This window comes from Lactuca sativa, chromosome 7 (genome assembly GCF_002870075.4).
Source record: "Lactuca sativa cultivar Salinas chromosome 7, Lsat_Salinas_v11, whole genome shotgun sequence".
In the NCBI taxonomy this organism is placed as follows: domain Eukaryota; kingdom Viridiplantae; phylum Streptophyta; class Magnoliopsida; order Asterales; family Asteraceae; genus Lactuca; species Lactuca sativa.
Window position 1 is genome coordinate 75,282,040 of NC_056629.2, and position 23,818 is coordinate 75,305,857.

The 23,818-nt window shown below is 36.5% G+C and overlaps 1 pseudogene; it reads right to left on the reverse strand.

Moving 5' to 3' along the window:
- Positions 1–11,531: 11,531 nt before the first annotated feature.
- Positions 11,532–17,887, reverse strand: LOC111879560 (putative EG45-like domain containing protein 1; annotated as a pseudogene).
- Positions 17,888–23,818: the final 5,931 nt, after the last annotated feature.

The following is a 23,818-nucleotide window of genomic DNA, read 5'->3' on the forward strand; positions in this document are numbered from 1 at the left end:
CTCTGGCAGTCCTCGGCAATTTGGTGATGAAATCCATAGTGATCTGTTCCCACTTCCACTCGGGAACCTCCAATGGCTGCAACTTGCCATGCGGTCTCTGGTGCTCGGCCTTAACCCTACGGCAGGTCAAGCACCTCTCAACGAACCATGCGACGTCCCTCTTCATACAGGGCCACCAATACTCTTTCCTCAAATCCAAATACATCTTCGTAGCCCCGGGATGGATCGAGAATTTCGATCGATGAGCCTCTTCCATCAAAGTAATACGCGTACCGCCCACGAACGGTACCCAAATCCGACCCTGAAACGTCATAAGCCCTCGTCCATCAGTAACGAACTCTGAAACCAACCCAACGACCCGCTCTCTCTTCCGCATCTCTGGTCGCACAGCCTCGGCCTGTGCCCCACGAATAGCATCCAATACTGGAGTTATCACAGTCAATCTCAAACATACATCTCGCAGTGGAGTGCTCTCCGCCCTGCGGCTCAATGCATCGGCTACCACATTAGCCTTGCCTGGGTGGTACAGGATCTCACAATCATAATCCTTGACCACATCCAACCACCTCCTCTGACGCATATTTAGGTTGGGCTGATCCATCAAATACTTCAAGCTCTTATGGTCCGTGTATATCGTACATCGAACCCCATACAAGTAGTGACGCCAAATTTTGAGAGCGAACACTACTGCCCCCAACTCTAAATCATGCGTGGGATATCTCGCCTCATGAGGCTTCAGCTGCCTCGACGCATAAGCTATCACATGACCCCTTTGCATCAACACTGCACCCAGCCCCGAAATCGATGCATCGCAATATACTACAAAATCCTCCATCCCTTCCGGGAGAGCTAATACCAGGGCTTCGCACAACCTTTGGCGAAGTGTCTCAAAGGAGGTCTGCTGCTCGGGTCCCCATGAGAATGCAACCCCCTTTCGGGTCAATCTAGTGAGTGGCACTGCAACTTTGGAGAAGTCCTTAATGAATCTCCGATAATACCCTGCCAACCCAAGGAAGCTCCTGATCTCAGAGGGTGACTTCGGCACCTCCCAACTCATCACCGCCTCAACCTTGGCCGGATCGACCAATATCCCTTCCTGATTAACAACATGTCCTAGGAATTGGACCTCCCGCAACCAGAAGTCACATTTGGAGAACTTTGCATAAAGCTTCTCCGATCTCAATACCTCAAGGACCTCCCTCAAATGCTCCTCATGCTGCTCTCTAGATCTCGAATACACTAGAATATCATCGATAAATACAATCACTAACCGATCCAACATCGGCCTGCATACCCTGTTCATGAGATCCATGAACACAGCCGAGGCATTGGTGAGCCTGAAAGGCATCACCACAAACTCATAATGCTCATATCGCGTCCTAAACGCTGTCTTCTGGATGTCCTCATCCCGCACTCTCACCTGATGGTACCCTGACCTCAGATCGATCTTGGAAAACCAAGATGCTCCCTGCAACTGATCGAATAAATCATCGATCCTCGGTAATGGGTAACGGTTCTTGACCGTCAACTTGTTCAACTCCCGGTAATCAATGCACATCCGGTGTGAACCATCCTTCTTCTTGACGAACAGAATAGGCGCTCCCCACGGCGAGCTGCTCGGCCAAATGAATCCCTTCCCCAGCAACTCCTGAAGCTGCGAGGACAGCTCTTGCATCTCTGGAGGTGCAAGACAATAAGGCACCTTAGCAATAGGCGCGGCCCCCGGAATCAGATCGATACCAAACTCTACTTGCCTCACAGGAGGTACTCCCGGCAGCTCCTCGGGGAAAACATCTGGAAACTCACGCACCACTGGGACCTCCTCAACTGATCTCGGTCTCTCGGAAACCTCCCGCGTATCCATCACATACGCCACAAAACCCTTACAGCCCTGCTGTAGACACTGCCTCGCCCTAGCGGCCGAACAAAAAGCTGATCCCGAACGGGTACCCTCGCCGTAAACCGAAAGAACTCCCCCACTAGGGTCTCGTATAGTCACCAGTTGACGCTCACAGTCGATGACGGCGCCGAATCGGCTCAACCAGTCCATGCCCACAATGACACAGACATCACCCATCGCAATAGGAATCAGGTCAATCGGAAACTCAACCCCGAAAATCTCTAGCACGCATCCCCGGAGAACCTCCGTGGCACAAATCACTCTCTCGTCAGCTATAGAAACTCTCAGAGGCCGACTCAACGACTCACGACTAACGCTGATATGCTGACTAAAAGCTAAAGATACAAAGGACCTACTTGCACCCGAGTCAAATAACACTAAAGCAGGCACAGAGTTCACAAGGAAAGTACCTACGCATATCATAACATAAGCATAACATCTCGACATCAAAATAAATACATGAAATACAGCATACCTGCCACAACATCGGGCGCAGCGCGGACCTCCTCCGCAGTCAGCTGAAAGGCTCTCCCACGAGCCCTCGGGGCCTCGGCCTTCACCGGTCGAGTCGCAGTAGCTCTGGCAGTAGGTGCAGATCCCTGAAGAAGCTGAGGGCACTCGGCCTTCCGATGGCCCGTCTGGTTGCAATGAAAGCAAACCGTAAACCCCTTGGGGCAATCCTTAGCAATGTGCCCCTCCTTGCCACACTTGTAGCAAGCACCAGATCGACATGCCCCATCATGATTCTTGCCACACTTTCCGCAAGTGCGGCCCTTCGAACCTCCCGTCCTCGAATCGGCAGACTTTGTCCGCTTGGCTGCCGGCTGAGACTGAGCCGGCCGCCGGTCCACCCGCTGAGACTCGGCCTCCTCCCTGGCCTGGGTCTCCAACTCAATCTCGCGCTTCCTGGCATTCGCCTGAAGCTCAGCAAAGGTATGATAGGTGGAGTTTGACACAAACTCCCGGATATCCCTCCTCAAAACACCCAAGTACCGGCTCATCCGAGCCTGCTCTGTGGACACCAGCTCGGGGCAGAACATCGCCCTCTCATGAAACTTCCGCGTGATCACCGCAACCGAATCAGTACCCTGCTTGAGGGTCAAGAACTCCTGAACCAATCGTTCCCTCTCCACCGGGGGAACGTACTCGTCTCTGAACATGGAGGTAAACCCCTCCCATGTCACTGCTGAAATCTCTGCCAATGTGAAGTTCGCCGTCACGAACTTCCACCAATCCTTCGCTCCCAGACGGAGCTGGTTCAAGGCGAACCGTACCCTCAGATGCTTCGGACATGAACAAGTGTAGAAGCACCCCTCAATATCAGCGATCCACCACATCGCAGCAATCGGATCCTGCGTCCCATCAAACTCAGGTGGCTTCGTGTTGCTGAACTCCCGAAACAGCAACGAGTCACCCCCCTGTGGCCTGGCAGCGGCCACGGCTGCGGTAGCTGCAGCGGCTGCAGCCTCAGTCAATGCGGCGTACCGCTCCTCAAAAGTCTCCATCAAGGTGGTCTTAATAGACCCAAACATCTCCGGAATCTCAGCCCGGATCGCTGCAGCTACCTCCTCATGAATCATCTGACGAATCTCCTCGTCACTCACACCGCTCGAACTCGCTCCGTGGCGTGGTCTAACCATGATGTCTCTGAAATACAACATAAAACTATCAGAGACTCCATCGAGTATAATCGCACTCGATAACGCAACCCTACTCAGTCTCCGATATCCAGGGATTCTTACTTGGGTCTCCCACTGACCCGGTGTCTTCGGTAGTACGGGCCCAATACTACCGACCACACCGCATCAGCATTCATCCCAAATCTTCCTCCCCAAACCCCGGATAGTGAGTACTCTACTTTTGATATGCACTATCTACCTGCACGCTATCAAGCATCTCATATCGGCAAACTTCCCTAGACTAAGGCATCACAAATCAGGCCACTCTAGTCCTATCATGAATACCTAGTCTTCTAGCATGCATAACAATTCATATCATAACTTATCTCATAACATAACATTGTAAGGTATTTTGGGGATCTTTACCGTTCGGGCGCTGACTGATCGTACACACTGCTCCTTTCTTGTTTACCACAAAATCATTTATAAAAGTTTATGCCTTTATTTTTAAAAGTTTTCCTCAAATCCTCGGTTTGAGTTCGGTTACGCCCGAAGGTGCACCCGAATCCCTCAAACCAAGGCTCTGATACCAATTTGTAACACCGTAAATTTCAAACAAATTTTTCATTTCAAAATATTGTATTTTCATTCAAAACAAGGCATAAACATTTCCAGTGTCATGTCAAAATACAAATCATCTAAATCCCAAGATCACAAAACATCCTTCAGTGTGTACAGATCACGCCGGCGCCTTCCCACGGTCCTCGCTAGTACCTGAAACACATACATAACAACTGTAAGCATAAATGCTTAGTGAGTTCCCCAATATACAACTTACGCACATACGCCTTTCCAGGCCCTGACCTTCCGGTCCATGTGTCTCAGGGGACTTCTGTCCCTACTGGGTAAACCTTCCGGTCCTACCCACGCCGACCTTCCGGTCCACAACACAACGCCTTCCGGCCCATAACATAATCGCCTATCGGCCCATAACATAATGCCTTCCGGCCCATAACATAATCGCCTTCCGGCCCATAACATACATAGTACGTATAACAAATAACTTACCACATATAGCACATATATCACATATCATATCTGACCTTCCGGTCACACAGTCAAACCCTTCCGGGTACAGTATAGTGAGAAGACTCACCTCGTGAATATCGAAAGCTAGCAAATCCCGAAGTCACTCGTGCTCGATCCGCCGAGCTACAATCTCCCTGAATAACGTGCTCTCTGTGTCCCCAAATCCTTAGAACGTGGCTTCTCTTGTTGTTCCCTTAACCAAGCCTCTTCTTCCTTGCAAAACAACACTTCCAAAATCAACAATGGTCTTCAACCTTGCTCCAGATGCTCACAATCGAAATAGGGTTTCTCTCAGAAGGCTAGGGTGAACAATGACGGCCATAAGGTCCCTCATATACGTCCCAAACCTGAACGGTTAGGGTTTTCGCTAAACAGCGCGGACTCGTCGAGTCCAGTCGCGAACCCGCGACCAGATCCGTGATCCTACTCGGCGAGTCTAGGCTCCAACTCGCCGAGTCCCCTCTTAAAACACCCAAAAACATAAATATAACAATACCTGAAATTCCGGGTTGTTACAATTTGCGTCCTTTATATAGAAAAATTTATATTATAGAAACGGTAATACTACATAGTGATTACAGTTATGGATTTCCTTACAATACAGTGTATTAATTATGAATAATTAGGATTATACATTGTAATGGTATGTTACAATGTTACAATATGGCCACTATACACAATATAGTGGTTGACATCGTTTCAAGCTATTATCTTCACATGTTAATAAGACAATTACAATTTGCATATTATTTGAATATGAGACCTTTCTTGAAAGACTCTCTCTCTCTCTCTCTCTCTCTCTCTCTCTCACGTAAGACACCAAGTATAAGGCTCTTCTTTCAATACAAAAAAATTCATAGCCATTTTACTGTCGAAAAAGGTGAAGATATCAAATAGATAACATATAGTTGTTATTAACTATCTTACTTGTTAATAACATTTGAAAAAAATACTTTTGTTTGTGTTTTATAGATATTAAAGAATTAAGATATGTTTTCATGTAATAGGTATGAAAGCTAGAAATTCATTATTCGAAGGTCATTAACAAAAGTTTAAAATTTCACGAGGGTATATATATCTTGATTATTTAAAGCTCTAGATTTCAAGTGCAACATTGACATTGCCCTAAATCATATATATATATATATATATATATATATATATATATATATATATATATATATATATATATATATATATATATATAATGCTTAAACGAATATAAATTTATGTTTAAACATGTAATGTCTATTTTATAATTAAAACTAGAGAAATATTTTTCCACATAATTGAAAGAAAGTTCTGATTAAACTCTCAAAACTAATAAGATACTTTTAATCTTAACATAACCAAAATATGATACTATGAATATAAACCTATAATAAATCTTTCATGAACACAAATGAAACATATAGATCAAATTATGGCTTCATGTGACAACCCAAAGTTATTCCGTTACATTACCCCGTTGCCGTTAACGGAATATTCCACTGTATAAAAGTTCGTTAATAAGAGGTCGTCAAATAAATAAATGTTTCATTTATTCATGGCGTTAAGTCGTGATAAGAGAAATAAAAACCCGTGATACACATTTCCATTTAATTGATAAAAGTTAGTTTTTATTATTACGACCACTAAATCGGGTGCGACCAAAAGCCCCGTATAACGGCGGTATTGGGTAGATTCCCACTGAGCTTCAACTCCCACCGATATATAAAGGGGAGTAAACCCCATTTGGAGACCTTTTACACTCTCTCTCTCTAGACTCGTTTTTGTCCTGAATCCGTAACCAAACGCTTCCAAATCGTAAGTCCGCTTACCCTAGCTTATTCTAAACATATTGATTCGTGTTTATAGCTTAAAATTCGGACTTAGAAGCTGTTAGAATGGAGTTTACGGCCTAAGCTCCTCCTTAGGCCGTAAACCCCAAAATAAAGGCCAAAATGACCCCAAAATGTCCCTAAAGGCTTGGAAATAAATTGGGAATTTAGCCTAGGAGTGTCTGATCATTTAAAACAATCAAAATGGAGTATAAAAGGGAGTTTACAGCCCAGGCATATGCCAAGGCCGTAAACGCCTCTTAAACTTGTATAAATGCTCCAAAAACACTCCTAAAACACCCTTGGACTTCATACATAAATTAGGAGCTTATCCTCTTGGGTTTAGATCATTTAAACATAAGGATTTGGAGGACTAAAAGGAGTTTACGGCTCAGACATGTGTCAAGGCCGTAAACTCCCCAAACCAAGCCATAAATGTGGTTTTTGCCCCCCAAATGGCCTTAGACTATTTTTATAAAATGCTAGGAATGATTTAAGGGCTTAAAAATCCATTAAATCAATGAGATAGGAGTTCACGGCCGTGAACTCCCTTAGGAGTGGTTCATGGGCCGTAAACTCCATAATTGTGCCCTTAGAAGCCTTAAACTCATCCATACCACTTAGATTTGGACCTAGAAAAATTCCACTAACAAGATTGAAGCTTTAAAACACACTAGAACCCCTCACCATCAGTTTACAGCCCTAAACTCATGGTGAGTAGTCCCTGGGCCGTAAACTAAGTGATAAGTGTTTACTCTCGGAGAGTAAACTCCATTCCTAAGCCATACACACCTTTAGACGCTACCCGGGACACCCCAAACACTTAACCAAAGTGTTTTCCGCTCCTTTGAGCGCGTATACATGATTAATTAGTATTAAATATACTAATTGTATGTGAACATATGTTATCATATGTTAAATAGGTCATTGAGTGTGTTCGAGTCCTTACCTGACACCGAACGCCCAAACGGCACCTTCATCGGACCTACTTATACCAGGTGAGTTCATACCCCTGAATGAACCTTTTAATGTTTTTACATGTTTTATAGGGGGGAATACAAGTTAAACATGCCAGTTATCATATCAATCACATGTGATTGATAACCCGCATGCACAAGGATTTACCACACTGTATACTGTTTTACCGAGTAGGACACTATAAATGGCTTTCTAAAAGGTTTTCACTTGTTCAAGTTCTTACTTTTACTGCTTTATCAAAGTTTCATTTCAAACTGATTTATGAAAGGTTTCCAAAGAATTTCTAAAAGTTTTAAATCAAACTTATTTCACAAAGGAATACCAAGTCGTGATTTTTTTTAAAATATAAAGGTTTTCCAAAGTTTACGTCTATGTTTTTATACTTCTACTTGATAACGTTTCCACTTCGTGATACATTCATACCTGATGGACGCTTATACTCGTTCACACTCTTACTTAGTGATACATTCCTACTTCACTTATACTTGATATCGCTTCTACTTCACTTATACTTGATACGCTCCTACTTCACTTGTTGAACGCTCTTACTTCACTCGTTAGACACTCCTACTTCACAAGAATCACTCCTACTTGTTACACACTCAGTTGTAGTTAGATGTATGTCTATGCTTGTCTAGATGCATATAAGTAATGAATTGAAGGACTTAGGAAGGTTTGTCCGCCCTATTTCCTTTTCTTTGTTGAGATGTGGTCTAGTGGGATCGGATGGCCGTCCGAAGGTCGTTTGATTCATTAGTTATATATTATGTATACGAGTATGGACGTACAGGTATGCTCTAGTCAGTTCAATTAAGAGTCTTTACCTCTAGTTCAACACTTACATTAGAAACACACTACCCACTATTTGGAAGTCTCTACCCACTATTTGGGATGCATCTTCAGGACACGACCTTCTCCGTCGTCTAGTTGGTAACCAGAATCTCCTGTAGGGAGAGCGGACATTATGTGTATAGATCTATACGGGATTGACAACCCTACACCCAGACTGCTACCTACAGCCCCGGCCTACCAAGCCAATGGGTGACAAATGTCATATTTTAGACGCTTGTAGGGCGTTTGGTACTCTAGTCAGTAGGGTTACGAGTATCCCGGGTTACCTTATAATTTATTGGCCTTAAGGTAACGGTATTTCGCCAGCAATTTACACTGTATGCTGGTAACCCATTTTTCAGAGTCACACTGTTTTGACCTTGCAAGATGTATCTTTAATTTGATACTGTCTGCGGTCTGTATTCTCTGTTTTAGACCTTACTAGACGCATCATTCATTTGGTGCTGTCTGGGGTCTGTATCCACTGTATTCACTATATTCGCTGTATTCACTATATTCACTGTATCCACTATATTCACTGTATTCACTGTTTTAGACCTTGCTAGACGTATCATTCAGTTGGTACTGTCTAGGGTCTGTGTTCACTGTATTAGACCTTACTAGTTGTACCTTTCATTTGGTACCGCCTAGGGTCTGTGTCTCTTTCTTTGAGACTGAGCCAGGCGTGTCGTTCGTTCGATACTCTCCTGGAGTCTATGATTCATTTGCCTTAGTCAGCAGTCCTCACTGCTGAGGCATATGTTATTTCCCGGTTGTCTCTTGTTTTCTTTAATAATCAAATTTAGTATTTTGATAATGATAGCAATTAATGGAAAACTACTTTTTACCACATAACACTGACCAGTCTTGGTAGAAGGCTGCTTTTATTAAAGAAAATATAGGATTTTCTGGAAAGAACTCTAATACACTGTAATCTCTATAAACTACTACTTTTATTAAAGTTATTTGAATAAAAACATCACGAAATGCTTATGAACTCACCAGCATTTGTAAAAATGCTGATACTCGCTTTTCAAATTACTTGTATTCTCAGGTTAGCATTAGACAGGTACATCCCCGGAGCAGTTGATGAAGATAGCTTAGTGCCTTGCCGTACTTACTTATATTTACTTGTATTACCTTGATGTACTGTAATGTAACCATGTAAAACTATTACTATTAATGCAATGTTTTGTTGTACTTTGATTACTGTAATGCATGTGTTGTGATACTTGAGATGACGTCATCCACCCCAGAACGTTTCCACCGTTCTGGTTTTGGGGTGTGACACTTCAGGACAAAAACCAAATCGAAAAAAATATATAGTCGTCACCAAATTCTTTAAGGTGTATCTACACCAAAGGTTGAACCCTAGTTGCGACCGAATTTTCTCGGAAATATTTATAAAAAAAGACTAAGATGTAAAATTCCCCAAACCAACGCTTAACTCTTCATTATGTAGTAGGTCCAGTTTAACTTTAACTTGGAGAGCATCGTTGCATCGAGCGTATAAAAAAAGTGTGTTGATTAAATGAATGCAAAGGGCGAGTCGATTATTGTTAACAGAATCATAGATTGGTGTAAATATGGGAAAAGGAAGGCGACGGTCCTTAAAATAGATATAGAGAAGCTTATGACTATATAAACTGGATTTTTCATGTCCAAGTTATAATGCTTAAGTTATGATGCCTATGGGGTTTGGTGATACTCGATGCGAGTGGATTAAAGCGTGACCATATGGTTTATTTCAATTCTTATTAATTGTGCCCCAAATAAATAAATTACTCGTAGTTATGGTCGCATGCAAGGAGATCCGATTTCCATTTCTTGTTTATCATTGTAATTGAAAGGGCTATTGTTTCACTATTGAATATCAAATTAAATACTGTATCAATGGAAATTCAAAATGATGACGAATACACTAACATATGCTATCTTTTTTACATGGATGATGCCGTCTTTATTAGATATCGTAGTACTAAGAATAGTTTGGTAATTGCCTGTATTCTTAGAGTGTTCCATTTGTTTACAAAACTTGAAATAAACTAGACTAAGACATAGTTGCATAGGATTAAAGGTGGTAAGATTGTATTTGAAAAAAATTGATATTAATTCCTTCTCATTGATATCTAAAAAAGTTGGAAAAGGTTGTGATACTGAATTATTGGTTGGAGACATGGTGCGATAGAAACTTCTTGAAATAGTGGTGGCCTCGCCTTTGTTGATTCTCTTGATACAAAAGAAAAAAAAAATACAATGTTGAATTCTTGCATGACAGTTATTGAATATGGAGTTAGTAGAGGTAGATTCATGGAGGCATTGAAATGGAAGTGGTACATAATGGCTTATTCACACTTCGAAATTACTACCTTGCCCTTCATCATGGGACTAGTGTTATTGAAATTTGGAGGGTGTTCGTATCTTCAATGCGGATTACTTTAAAATGTTTATTTATGAATACACATTTTGGTATTGGATTATATTAATTTTTTAACTAGAACTGTGCATAGAGGCCAAGGAGTTGCGATCGATATGTGAGTGATGGGCGGCTTGAAAATTGTGATGTTGATTCATCGTCATAAATATCATAATTATATTCTAAAACCAATTGAATGCACATTTCGTAGTTGTTTCTGCTTGGTTCCATCATGAACTTAGAGACAAACGTCGTCTATTGCAATTTCCGTCTTTGAAGCCTCTTAGTCATGTGGTATGTTGTCTATATTGTATAAATAGTAAAGCAAAGATGTATAAATTAAAACCGGAAAGAACAATTCTTACAAACAAAAGTTTGGTGTTAATGAAAAAAATTGAACAACTTGTTTAGTATTTAAAAATATTCTTAAGGTAACAAATGAAACTTATATGAATTGAATTCTACAAATCCGTGAAAAAAATTAAGTTGGTGTTCGGTTAGATATTTCATGGAACAAAATGTTAACACTTAATTTAAAACCTCAAGAATATTAGGAACCGACATTGTTCCCTTTATCAACCTATATGGCTTAGTGTTCAAATCCCATCTAGAATAGTGACGTAGTCTTGAAGAATAGTCCATTGAGTTTAGTTTTCCATTCAAAATAAAGAAAAATGGGTAAGAAGAAACAAATTCAGAATAATTACAAAAGTAGTGTTATTGAAACAAAACACCACGTTTCAATCCAAAACTGTTTATTCACATAGTAGTAGTAAATCTCGTTGATTTCAAAATGTCATAGATTATTATTGATCCAAAAATAATAGAACAAGAAATAATCCAAGCGTTAATTTTACAGACCATCGTCAGTAATTCAACTACCAATACTCAATTTTGATAACTCCAGCGACAGGGTCGGCAATGGATTCAAATGCTTCTTTAGAAAGGTCTAGGGTTCCGCCACAACCTGGACAGTGATCAACAATTTTAACAGTGACCGTTTTACCATCATAGCATGGGTGAGGGACTGCGTTTGTGGCACCGGGCATTTAACTGTGAACATCTTTCCGCAAATTGCACCTCCATCCCACAAAGGATCACTTGCCGCGGCAATCATCACTCCCTCTGGAGTACTCCCATAACATGCAAATGCTATTTCAAAAGTTATTTACACAATTTCAGTACGTCAGGAACTGAAATACTTATTTCAAATATATATACTTCCTATAGATCCACTCCATATTACTTAAACGTATATGTTGATATATTAAAGTATGTATATGTTTATATATCTACATAGAATGTAATCATAATGGTTAATCCTAAACAATCAGTAGAGGGGCAGAGAGTAAACACTTATGAGTATATTGTTGGTAAAAGGTGGCAGTGCGTGGAATTGCACTAGCCATTGAAACAAGGTTTGAAACGAGAACAATAATGAAGAAACCAGACCTCATTTCTTAAAATATTACTACTAGTGTGTTATAATAATGTATTGTAATTTATCCATTTGGGTCCTTTATATAGATAAATTTATATTATAGAAACGGTAATACTACTTAGTAAATATAGTTATGGCTTTCGTTACAATACAGTGTATTTATTATGAATAATTAGTACTATATATTTTAATGGTCTGTTACAATGTTACAATATGGACACTATACTTAATATAGTGGTTGGCATCTTTTCAAGCTATTATCTTCACATTTTAATAAGACAATTACATTTTGCATATTATTTGAATATGAGAGTTTTCTTGAAAGACTCTCTCTCTCTCTCTCTCTCTCTCTCTCTCACGTAAGACACCAAGTATAAAGATCTTCTTTCAATACAAAAAAATTCTTAACCATCTTACTGTCGAAAAAGTTAAAGATATCAAATAGATAACATATAGTTGTTATTAACTATCTTACTTGTTAATAACATCTGAAAAAAATACGTTTGTTTGTGTTTTAAAGATGTTAAAGAATTACGATATGTTTTCATGTAATAGGTATGATAGCCTAGAATTTCTTTATTCGAAGGTCATTAAGAAAAGTTAAAAATTTCATGAGGATATATGTTACACCCCCAAGACCGAAACGGCGGAAATGTTCGGGGGTGGATGACGTCATATGTAGTATTACAACATTTGCATCATCGTAATGAAAATAAATACAACCATTACATTGAATATATATAAAAAATATTTACATCTGTTTGGTTCATATTTTTATACATCAAAAGTAGCAAAAAGAAAGACGAGACTCTATATGCTCCGTATTTTCAAAAGTCTGCCGAGGTACCTGTCTATTGATTTCCTGAGAATACGAGTGGTTTTGAAAAGAGAGTATCAACATAAAATCTGGTGAGTTCATAAGCATGTTTTTGTAATGAAAACCTATCATTTAGTCGGTGAAAATGTTTGTATGCTCTCAAGAAAATCCAATATTTTCTTAGTATTGAAAAGTAGTGTTAAACTCTAAGACGAGAGTGTATGTTTGTTACTAAATTATGTAATTGTATATGAAAATCCCTGAATACCATTGGTAATGTAAAGTAATGTCCTTGTATGAAAACCCCTAGTTACCACCAGTGTGTATAGTAGTTTCATTACTTAAAATAAAACCGTGTATTATCCATACTTATATCATATAAGCATTGTACATGTAAAGTATATTACTACGTAAATATAACGTTTCTATATACTTGTGAGTTTTATGACCATACTAACTGATACGACATGAATCAGACGCCAATATCCTTAATGACTTTGTCACCCGTAGACTTGTCGGTCCTACTATAGCTAGCAGCAAGGTGCGGGATAATCAGTCCCATATAGACCTATACAGAAACTCACGCTCTCCCTCCTGGAGACTCTTGATCATAAGGGTAGTCTTGCGGTAGCACATGTAATTATACCCAAAGACATGTCTCTCAAACTAGATAAACGACTTTACAAGTAATATTTTGAAAGACCCCTATTTATAAATAACTGATAAGTTTATAAAAAGATACATTTTTTCTCTAAACTATATTTTTATAATAGTTTATATGTCTGTATATGGAAAACCGTGTATTGAATTCCCAAACTATACCTATTATAATTTGTATGTATGTTATGAGTTGATATGAAAACTTTTTAGTTATGCTTGTAGGTTGAAAACGTCCCTTATGCTCAGCATAATATAAAAGGGATAAAATATGTAACAATTTTATGAAATGTGGAAACCATGTGACTATATCCATTGCATCAGTTTAAAGTGTTTTGAAATTCCTTTGTATAACTTCATAAATCATTTGTGTCTGGCTTGAATTCTTCCCCTGAAAACATTAAAAATCATAAAAGTATAGGGGTATGAACTCATCGTTAGTTGTGTGAAAAGTCGGACAACGAAACTGGAAATGAAGACCCTCGGGTTGATGTATGCGGCACTTAACGAGATCCTAATCAACAATTAAATACATAATTATATTTTATTAATGAAACCATTATTTATAGTGTTAGAAAAACACTTGTTTTTGGTTTAGGAATGTTACCGGGACTCGATTGAATCGGAAAAGCAGGTTTTCAGCCAAGTTCACCACTTAAGAAGGGTTTACGGTCATGAAGAGGTTTACGGCCGTGAACAATCCTTTGAACAGTGTTTTAAACCCTGGGTCGACCTAGCCGGTTCAACCGGTTGGACCGTGACCCGAGGTAGAAGGCGTGTCAGTTGGGAATGGTTTTTTTGTAAAAATACAAACCGAATCGAATCGACTGGGTTTTCCTAAACGGAGGCCGAATCGTTATGTCGAACCCATTAAAACCAGAGTGACCTGTTTTAATAAGGTTTGAATAGTTGGATAGAACTAGCGAATGCCAAAACAACGAACCGTTTGCAGCTTCTTCGTGTTTTTCAATGTTTAAATTTTATGGACATCAAATTATTGGTTTTATATGTTTATGCATTATGAGGAAAAGTGAAAATATATGAAAATAGAAAAAGACTATAAACCGGGTTGACCTGGCGGTTCAACCAGTTGAATCGGTTGACCCGTGAACTGGTCATCACACCGGGTTAAATAAAAACCCGGGTTTTAAAACATTGCCCTTGAAGGGTTTACAGCCGTGAACGATGTTTTTAAAGGAAATATGAACTTTCGAAGAGTGTACGGCTGTAAACGGTTTGCGGCTCTTGAAGGTTTGAAGGGTGTACGGTCGTAAACTCAAGAACAATGATGTTGGATTCGAGGAAAAACGCGTTTTGGATGCTCCAAAACAACCTCCAAAAGTGATTCTTGATGATTTTCGGAAGAAAAGATGATGTTTTTGGTGCTTACGGTTGAGGGGTTAGAGAGAGAATGGGAGAGTTTTAGGCCATAAAAGTTTAGGAGTCCGGTATTTATAGATTGGGTGTATGGTCGGTGGCGAGGGCCACCTGTCGTCGCTGGTCATAAATGAGTGTACGGCCGAAAACGGGTTTACGGCCGTGAACATCACTCAGGACGAAAACTATTGATTTTACAAAGTAAACTCGGGTATTTCGCGTGATTTTGGTTCCGACTCATATATATAAAATTCAATTATAAAATTAAATGATTTTCCAAACCAAAGAAATTTGACGGAAATCAATAAATTCAAATTTTATTAATGGAAGTCGGCTAACGGTAATGGAAAAAGGTTCGGGTCACAGCTTTAGAATTGCAAGTGCAACATTGACATTGCCCCAAATTTAATATATATATATATATATATATATATATATATATATATATATATATATATATATATATATATATATATATATATATATTTATATTTATATCATTATTATATACAAAAAGCTTTTTTGGTTGAGGTGACTTCGTGCTTTACACGCATAGGTTATTTTTGGCGCGTCTAGTATATATATATATATATATATATATATATATATATATATATATATATATATATATATATATATATATATATATATATATATATATATATCATCATACATACTTATAAAGGTAGCATTTTTTCTTGAATCTCATGCATTTGAAACCCCCATTCTTTTTTCCTTTCATCACATTCATTTAAAACTTCCATGACCTTTCAAATTTCTTTATCATAATAATTATAATTTGGTAATTAGGTTAAATAAATATTAAATCTAAAGTGTAATCATATATAAACTAAATTTCAATATTAAAATAATATCTTTAATTCTACTTATAAAATTATATTTTTTAACTTTTAACATATTATACTTAATTTATTAGTTTTAATATATTGTTGGATGTAAATCATTATCATTTTAAAGGTATAATTTTTGAACAATTTGTATAAAATACTTAAATTATTAATTAAAATATAAAATTATAGGCTCAACTTAAATATAAATTTTATTTAACTTAAACAACCCAAAGATTATTTTATAAATAGTTAAAAGTGATAAATTGCAGTGTCTTTCTAATAATTATTGTAAGTTGGTTAATAAGGTTAAATAAATATCAAACCTAAAGTGTAATTATAAATTGATTAAATTTCAATTTTAAAATAACATATTTACTTCTATTTATAAAGTTATGTCTTTAAATTTTAACATACTATACTTAATTTATTAGATTTAAAATGTTGTTGCATGTAAACCATTATCAGTTTAAAGCTACAACTTTTGAGCAGTTTGGACAAAATACTTAAATTGTTAATTTAAATATAACATTACAATGTCAACTTAAATATAAATTTCAGTTCCACTAAAAAAACCAAATAATATTTTGTAAATAGTTAAAAGTGATAAATTATAGTGATAAATGCAAAAACTAAATTGTAATATCCGTTTAACTAAAATATTTCCTAAATATATTTATATAATCGTTAAAAAATTTCAAATAAGTAGCTTAAAATAACTTATAATAACAATAGTTAAAAATAACTGTATATAAATGATTATATTGTTATCTTTAAAATCAAAAAATAATGTTTGATGTTTTAAATAATTATAATGATAGAAATTAAAATATTAAGGAAATAAATTTTAAAAAATTAGTTAAAAATAACATCAACTATAAATAATATTAAACCATATATAATATTTAATTTTATTGATGTGTAACTCGCGCATAGAAGTCATTCAAACGATTGAGACTATGATGTTATAATAGATGTATATATTATCATATAATTCAAAGTAATCAATATATTATATCAAATTTAACAACAACATTAGTGTTATATTTAAAATATATATATATATATATATATATATATATATATATATATATATATATATATATATATATATATATATATATGTAAAGACTTCAACTATATAGGTGTTTTTGCGCATTACAATGTCAACTCAAATATAAATTTCAGTTCCATTTAAAAAACCAAAGAATATTTTATAAATAGTTAAAAGTGATAAATTGTAGTGATAAAAGCAAAAACTAAATTGTAATCTTAATTTAAGTAAAATATTTCTTAAATATATTTTTATAATCGTTAAAAGTTTCCAAATAAGTAGCTTAAAATAACTTACAATAACAATAGTTAGCTTTAAAATAAAAAAAACAATGTTTGATGTTTTAAATAATTATAATGATAGAAATTAAAACACTAAGCAAATAAATTTAAAAAAATTAATTAACAATAAAAACAACTATAAATAACATCAAATCATATATTATATTTAATTTTATTCATGTGTAACTCGCAGGTAGAAATCATCCAAACGATTGAGATTATGAAGTTTTAATAAATGTATATATTATCATATAATTCAAAATAATCAATATATTATATCAATTTAGTATATACAAATTATTATATCAAATTTAACAACATCGTTATTGTTATATTTAAAAACCATATGTTTGTAAAGACTTCAACTATATAGGTGTTTCTGGGCAACGCGCAGGCATTCGCCTAGTTATTATATACAAAAAGCTTTTTTGGTTGAGGCGACTTCGTGCTTTACACGCATACCTATTTTCTTTGCTCTCCGTTTCAAATGAGAAGGAATATGAGCTTGACATGTCATCAGAAGCCACATCACTTATGGACCATTTACGTAGCCTCCACATCAACAAAGACCATAGTCATATAAGCTTACTTGGAGCCCACTAAACTGGAAACTTTTATTTGGATTTTATTTATTTATTTATTTTATTTGCGTATAGAGACACGCACGTGTTTCTCTTCTCCACCGTTTCGACCCCCAATGCCCTTCCACATACCACCTTCTCCACTCTTTCTTCCACAATACATCCAACTCTCATCCATCGATCTCCTACTTCCACCGTTCCTAACCCTCATCACATATGCTACACCGCATCATCGCGACAACACCACCGATGACTACTCCCTCTCTCTCTCTCTCTCTCTCTCTCTCCATGCAATTTACGGTTCTTCAACCGCCACAATCTCTAGGGTTATGTTTATTAAAGTGCTTCGATTCTTTAAATTCTAAATATTATTTGGTTTTGTTTAAAACTATATTGTAGGTGGTATTGGTGGTGATATGCGTTCAACATATAGCGATTGAGAGCAAGGTCATCGAACTCCGTTTCCATCGTTTCTTTTCTTCTAATCAAAGTCTGCTCTTGCTTTTTCGAATACCCATTTGGTCAATAAAGGTAAACGAAATATATAATTTATGCAAGCTTAATCTCTAATTCAGGAGTTTATGGTATCAAAGCTTCTATTATGTAGACCATTGTTTTGATTTATATGATGATGTTTTATTTGTTCTTGAAGAAACCTCTGTTAAATATGATTTGCTTGTTATAGTTTTCTGTGTAATTTTTTGGGTTTATAATGAAATGACTACCTCTGTCTCTAAAAGAAGCATTGCTGCTCCCTCTCTTTAATCCTATTAATCTCCTCTCTCTCTCTTTCTCTCTCTCTCTCACACACACACACACACATTCTCACGTGTATACGCACACACATACTATATTCTCACTCCTCTGATATTGCACCTAAGGGAGGAAAGGTAGAGATAATATGATAGGATGTAGAGGCGATTCAAAGGTATTTGAAGAATTAAGGAACCCCTAATATCAACTTTCATGTTTCCGTCGATTAACTTTCTAAAGTGAGTTAATTACAATCATGCATGATTCTTTTTGTAGGGTTTTTTTAATTACAATCATGCTGATTCTTGTCACTACAAGAAAAATACCCTTTAATGACGTGCAAACAATGACACTCGCTGATTTACGATACACATTTTTGTGTGACCTTAAATATAATGTCAGCCTTCCAAAATTTGAAGGATAGAGGACACGTATTTTTGTGCGCCTTCAAATTAATGTCCAACAAAAAAAAATACAAACATGGAGGGCACTTGTTTTAAATGCGTGTCCTCTAGAAATGTCGCTTTATATTTTTTTTATCAAACGCACGTTTTTAAAGGCGGAAAATGAAATCCTTTGCGATTCTAAAATTTTAAAGTGCCCGCTTCTTCACTTTTTCCTCTAGATCTCCCTTCTCTCTACAAACCCTAAGGCATCACCACCTCCCTTCTCTCTAGGACGTGCTAGGGTCCAGAAATCATCTCTTGCGGCTGAACATGCGGCGGCCGGAAACTTCGACACCGCTATGTGGTTGCTCAACCGCCATCTTGGCATAAAGAACTTCACACTATTGAAATCACTGTTTCTTGGTCTTCACATGGGGAGTCATGCTTTCATGCATGCTTTCTCTTCGGATCCATTGATCTCATTGACTATTGAGCGTGGCTGGAGTGAGTCAGCAAGCCCTAATGTCCGGGCCCCACCTGCACTCGTGCTCAATTTCTCTCGGTTAGAAGAAAAACTCAAAGCTGGCTAGAAAGCCACCACCACTGGTAAATTCACTAAATTCACTGAAGCCTTGCGTCTTTTCCTGGGTATTCTCCATACCATTCCCCTGATTGTTGTATGTGCGAGGGTATGTCTGTCTTCTTCCTCTTACAATCGATAAGCCCTAACACCGAAGATTGAAAGTCAAAATTAGATTAATCACCGCCTCATCTTCGTTCAATCGAGTTTGGACCTGGTTTCACCATCGCTGCAATCAATCACCCTGCTCCACCTCTCACCGGTCACCACTGTTGGCCGCTGCAATCAGGTATGTCCCTCAGTTCCTCCGTTTATTTCTTCTCTCTGTTTCTCTCGTCTCTCTTGTCAGCTTGAAAAGTGCAATCAACATTCAACAATTCATGAATGTCAAACATTTGATTTACTGTTACCATGTCTAATTTTGGGGTATCTCCTAGAGAATCTATTTAACAAAATGTAAATCTTAGAACTTTGCAATGTGCACGCCTATATCTTTATTGATTATCAATAATATTGCATCTATTAAGCTTTTCTAGTATGTTTATTGTTTTTCATCTAGATTATGTCCTTAATTTGAATTTGTTATGTTTGTTTAACACAGGTGTTAACAGGATGTAGAAGATGTTCTAATGGCAATATGCAAGCCTCTATCTTTATTGATTACACTCTTTAGATTTACAAGTTTTATATTTAAAACAATCTCTCTTTCAAAATATAACAAAAAAAGCTAATAAATTAATATATAACCTGTTTGCTTTCGAACCAGACAGGATCAAAAACTTATTTCTGAATAATTTGAAAACAAGAACTTATTACATTAAGCATCGACCACTTTTTTTTCAATCTTGACACATCATCATGTCACATCAGCGGGTAACTGGGTTGACCAGTCAAGTGGTCAACATTGCAAAAATTAGAAAACTTTGTGATTAATTTTTAACAAAAAAAATAACAGTGTCAATCGTTTTTTTTAATGACTTTTGTGCAATTTACCATTTTACCCTTTTTATGATAGGTGTCATATTTACAGGAATAATAATACTGAGTAAGTTTTCATAATTTATATACATGAATTTTATTTTGCAGTTACTATGATGCGTATAGGGGCATTATTGTCTATTTCCGTGTTATTGATGGAACTGTAAAGAAAGGTGACAGGATTTATTTTATGGCTAGTGGAAAGGTTAAAACAAAAACCACTCTTCTCTTGTTTTTTAAGCTTGTTGTAATAATACCGAGATTAATTATACTTTGTTTAATATATATATATATATATATATATATATATATATATATATATATATATATATATATATATATATATATATATATATATATATATATATATATATATATATATATATATATATATATATATATATATATAAACAAATGACATGATGCAGGATTATTTTGCTGATGCAATTGGAGTTTTATCCCCTAATCAATTGCAAGTTGATGAACTATATGATGGTGAGGTAATAATACGACTCCCATGTTTCTTACAATTTCAATATCTACGTATAGGGGTATTTTGGTCATTTAACAAAAAAGTTTTTTTTTAAGAGGTGGGATACATTTTTACTGCTATTCAAATAATAAACAACCCACTCCTATGTTTCTTACAATTCAAATATCTACTCTACTCGTGGGGGGTATTTTGGTCTTTTTCACATTTGAAGGTGGGATACATATCAGCTTCAATAAGATCAGTAGCAGATGCAAGAGTAGGTGACACCATAACTCACTACACAAGAAAAGCAGATCAATCTTTACCTGGATATAAAGAAGCCATTCTAATGGTGTTTTGTGGCTTGTTTCCAATCGATGCAGACCCGTATATATATTATTATATTATATCTCTTTAATCCACAATACCATGTCAAGCTCCAATGGTGTTTTGTGCCCCCCCCCCCCCAAATTAACTGTTCAAGCTCCGCCCCTGAGTGACTGGTTCATTGCACATGGGACATGCTATGTTTTTAACTCTTGAGGTTTGGTAAATGTTTACTAACAACATAGATTCAGATAAAAACTTTGTAAAATTCATCATTTTTTCTTCATTCAATGTGTAAATAAACAAACCATTCATATTTGCAATTGTGTTCCAGGATATTATGATCAGATACAACAGGATGAAGGGCAGACCTACACACTGGCTCCCTGGAACTGATCATGCTGGCATTGCAACTCAGGTTTGAGTTTTTCCACAAATGGATTTCTGATTATTGTATTAGTCTACTTAGTTAATATATTATATATCTAACAGATAGTGAATGGAAAAAATTGAATTTCTTGTTTGATAACTGCTAAGTAAGATTTCAACTGTGGTTCTTGAGTTTGATCATCATTCATTTTGGAATGATGATAGGTGAGCTAAGTGCTAAGTAAGATTTCATTAATTGAAACTGAAACTAAGATTTCATTAAATTATGATTGTTATCTTATTATTATTTTTTTAATAAACTTTGCAGTGACTTTTCAAACGTTTTTGATGTTGATTGGTTTATCTCTTTCCTTGCAAAGGATGTAGTTATTGTGAAAAGTGTTACTGACAAATACATGCGATCACTTGAAAACCCCCCATACACCATGCGGGTCCCACATAAATTTGAACCTCACTATTACCTTCATGAAGTTCTTCCTGTTCTCATGAGGCGACATGTAATTATTCTTCATTTAGTTTACAACTACTGAAATCTTTTGATTTGTGAATTTTGATGAACGAATTGTGTGTAGGTTGTTCAGATGACAAAGTTTGACTACAGGCTTGCTATTGACCTTAATAAAGAGCTACAACGATTAAGATGTTGAGTCAATTACCATGCTTTTCTCTTTACAAAACCATTGCAAGATGTTGGAGATCATCTGGTGATGAAAATGAGGAAGATGACAAATCGTTACATTGTTGTTCATTTATGGTTTGAGCCTGATATGCTTGCATTTTCTGGTTGTTATTATGGAGGTGGTGATAAAGAGAGATATGAGCTTGGTGAAGTTAGGAAAAGGTGGTACTCCTTTTCCTGCTTGTAATATATGATAACTGCTAAGTAAGATTTCATTAATTGAAAGTGAAACTTCATAAAAATTCATAAATTTTTTATGAAGGATAACCGTTGAGAGCCCCATAGATATTGCAATTTAAGTGGTTTGATTAGTTTATTCTTATGGTGATATGAATATGATACAATGTAACAGAGAATATAGGAAGGAGTGGAGGGTGTTGAAAGAATATCCTTACTGCTGCAGAAAAGGATGGATTTTTCTCTGTCCCTGAAGTAAATTCATCCTTGTTAAAACTAATTATTATAATTTGTAATTCATAGATGGAAACTTCATTTTTTTAATGGCTGAAACTAATTGTAATTTGTTGGCTTCAGATAAATATGGCTATTGCTGGGAACCATGGACTAGATGTGCAGTTCATTGGACTCAATTTCCTTGAGTCACTGGTATATGTTTGCATAATGTTATTGAGTACCAATTTTCTTTTATACAAAATTCTCATCCTAAAAAATAATTTTGCAGGTGTCTGAATTTTCTCCATCTACTTCTACTGCTATGAGCCTTCCTAGGGAGTTCCATGAGCAATGCTGAAAATCTCTAGAACATGATTATCTCAAGGTTTTTCATTTTATTTATCATCGTCATTAAACCATTTCCTATAACAACTTATTCTTAGGAGCTGTTTATTTTCTTTTCTCATTATGTCCTGTATGGTTAATGATGACTCTCTGGATAAAGTACTGTATACACATACTCTGTCTCTAGGCTGAATAAACCGTATGAATGAGATCAAATGACCATTTTACCCTTACATTCCAAAAGACAAATAATTTTTTTTTGCTTGATCTAATAAGTCATTCTGTCCAGTTTAAGTGCTTAACCCATTAAGCCCATTAAGTAAAAAAGAAACACCCCTTAGATTTTTTTTGAATGAGGTTTTCTGCTTTGAGTATATAAAACAGGTGGACTGCATGGCATTTTTCACTAAAATGATGATATATCCCACCTACTTCATACAAGTGTATTAATAACAGAAGACACTTAAATTGAAAAAGAATCTGAATGTTGTACATGATTGGACTCAAGAAAATTTATCTTTGCGCTACTCACTTTCTCATTTCTTCTTCTTTTTCTCTGTTTATTCCAAAAAAATTTTATTGTTGGGCACTAGGGGCTGCTCAAAGTGTTACTACTGAAATTGCAAATTCTGATGCTTCTGTCTCAGAAGCAAGAGTTTGTACAACTGCAGTCCGTTTCATGCTTCAAGTTCTTAATTGGGACTTTATTAGCAGTGGTAGAGTTGCAAAAAACAGCATAGATGTTTATTCCTTTGTTGCTAAAGAAGATAGTAACTCCACTTAAACGCTAGTCCAGGTAATACTTT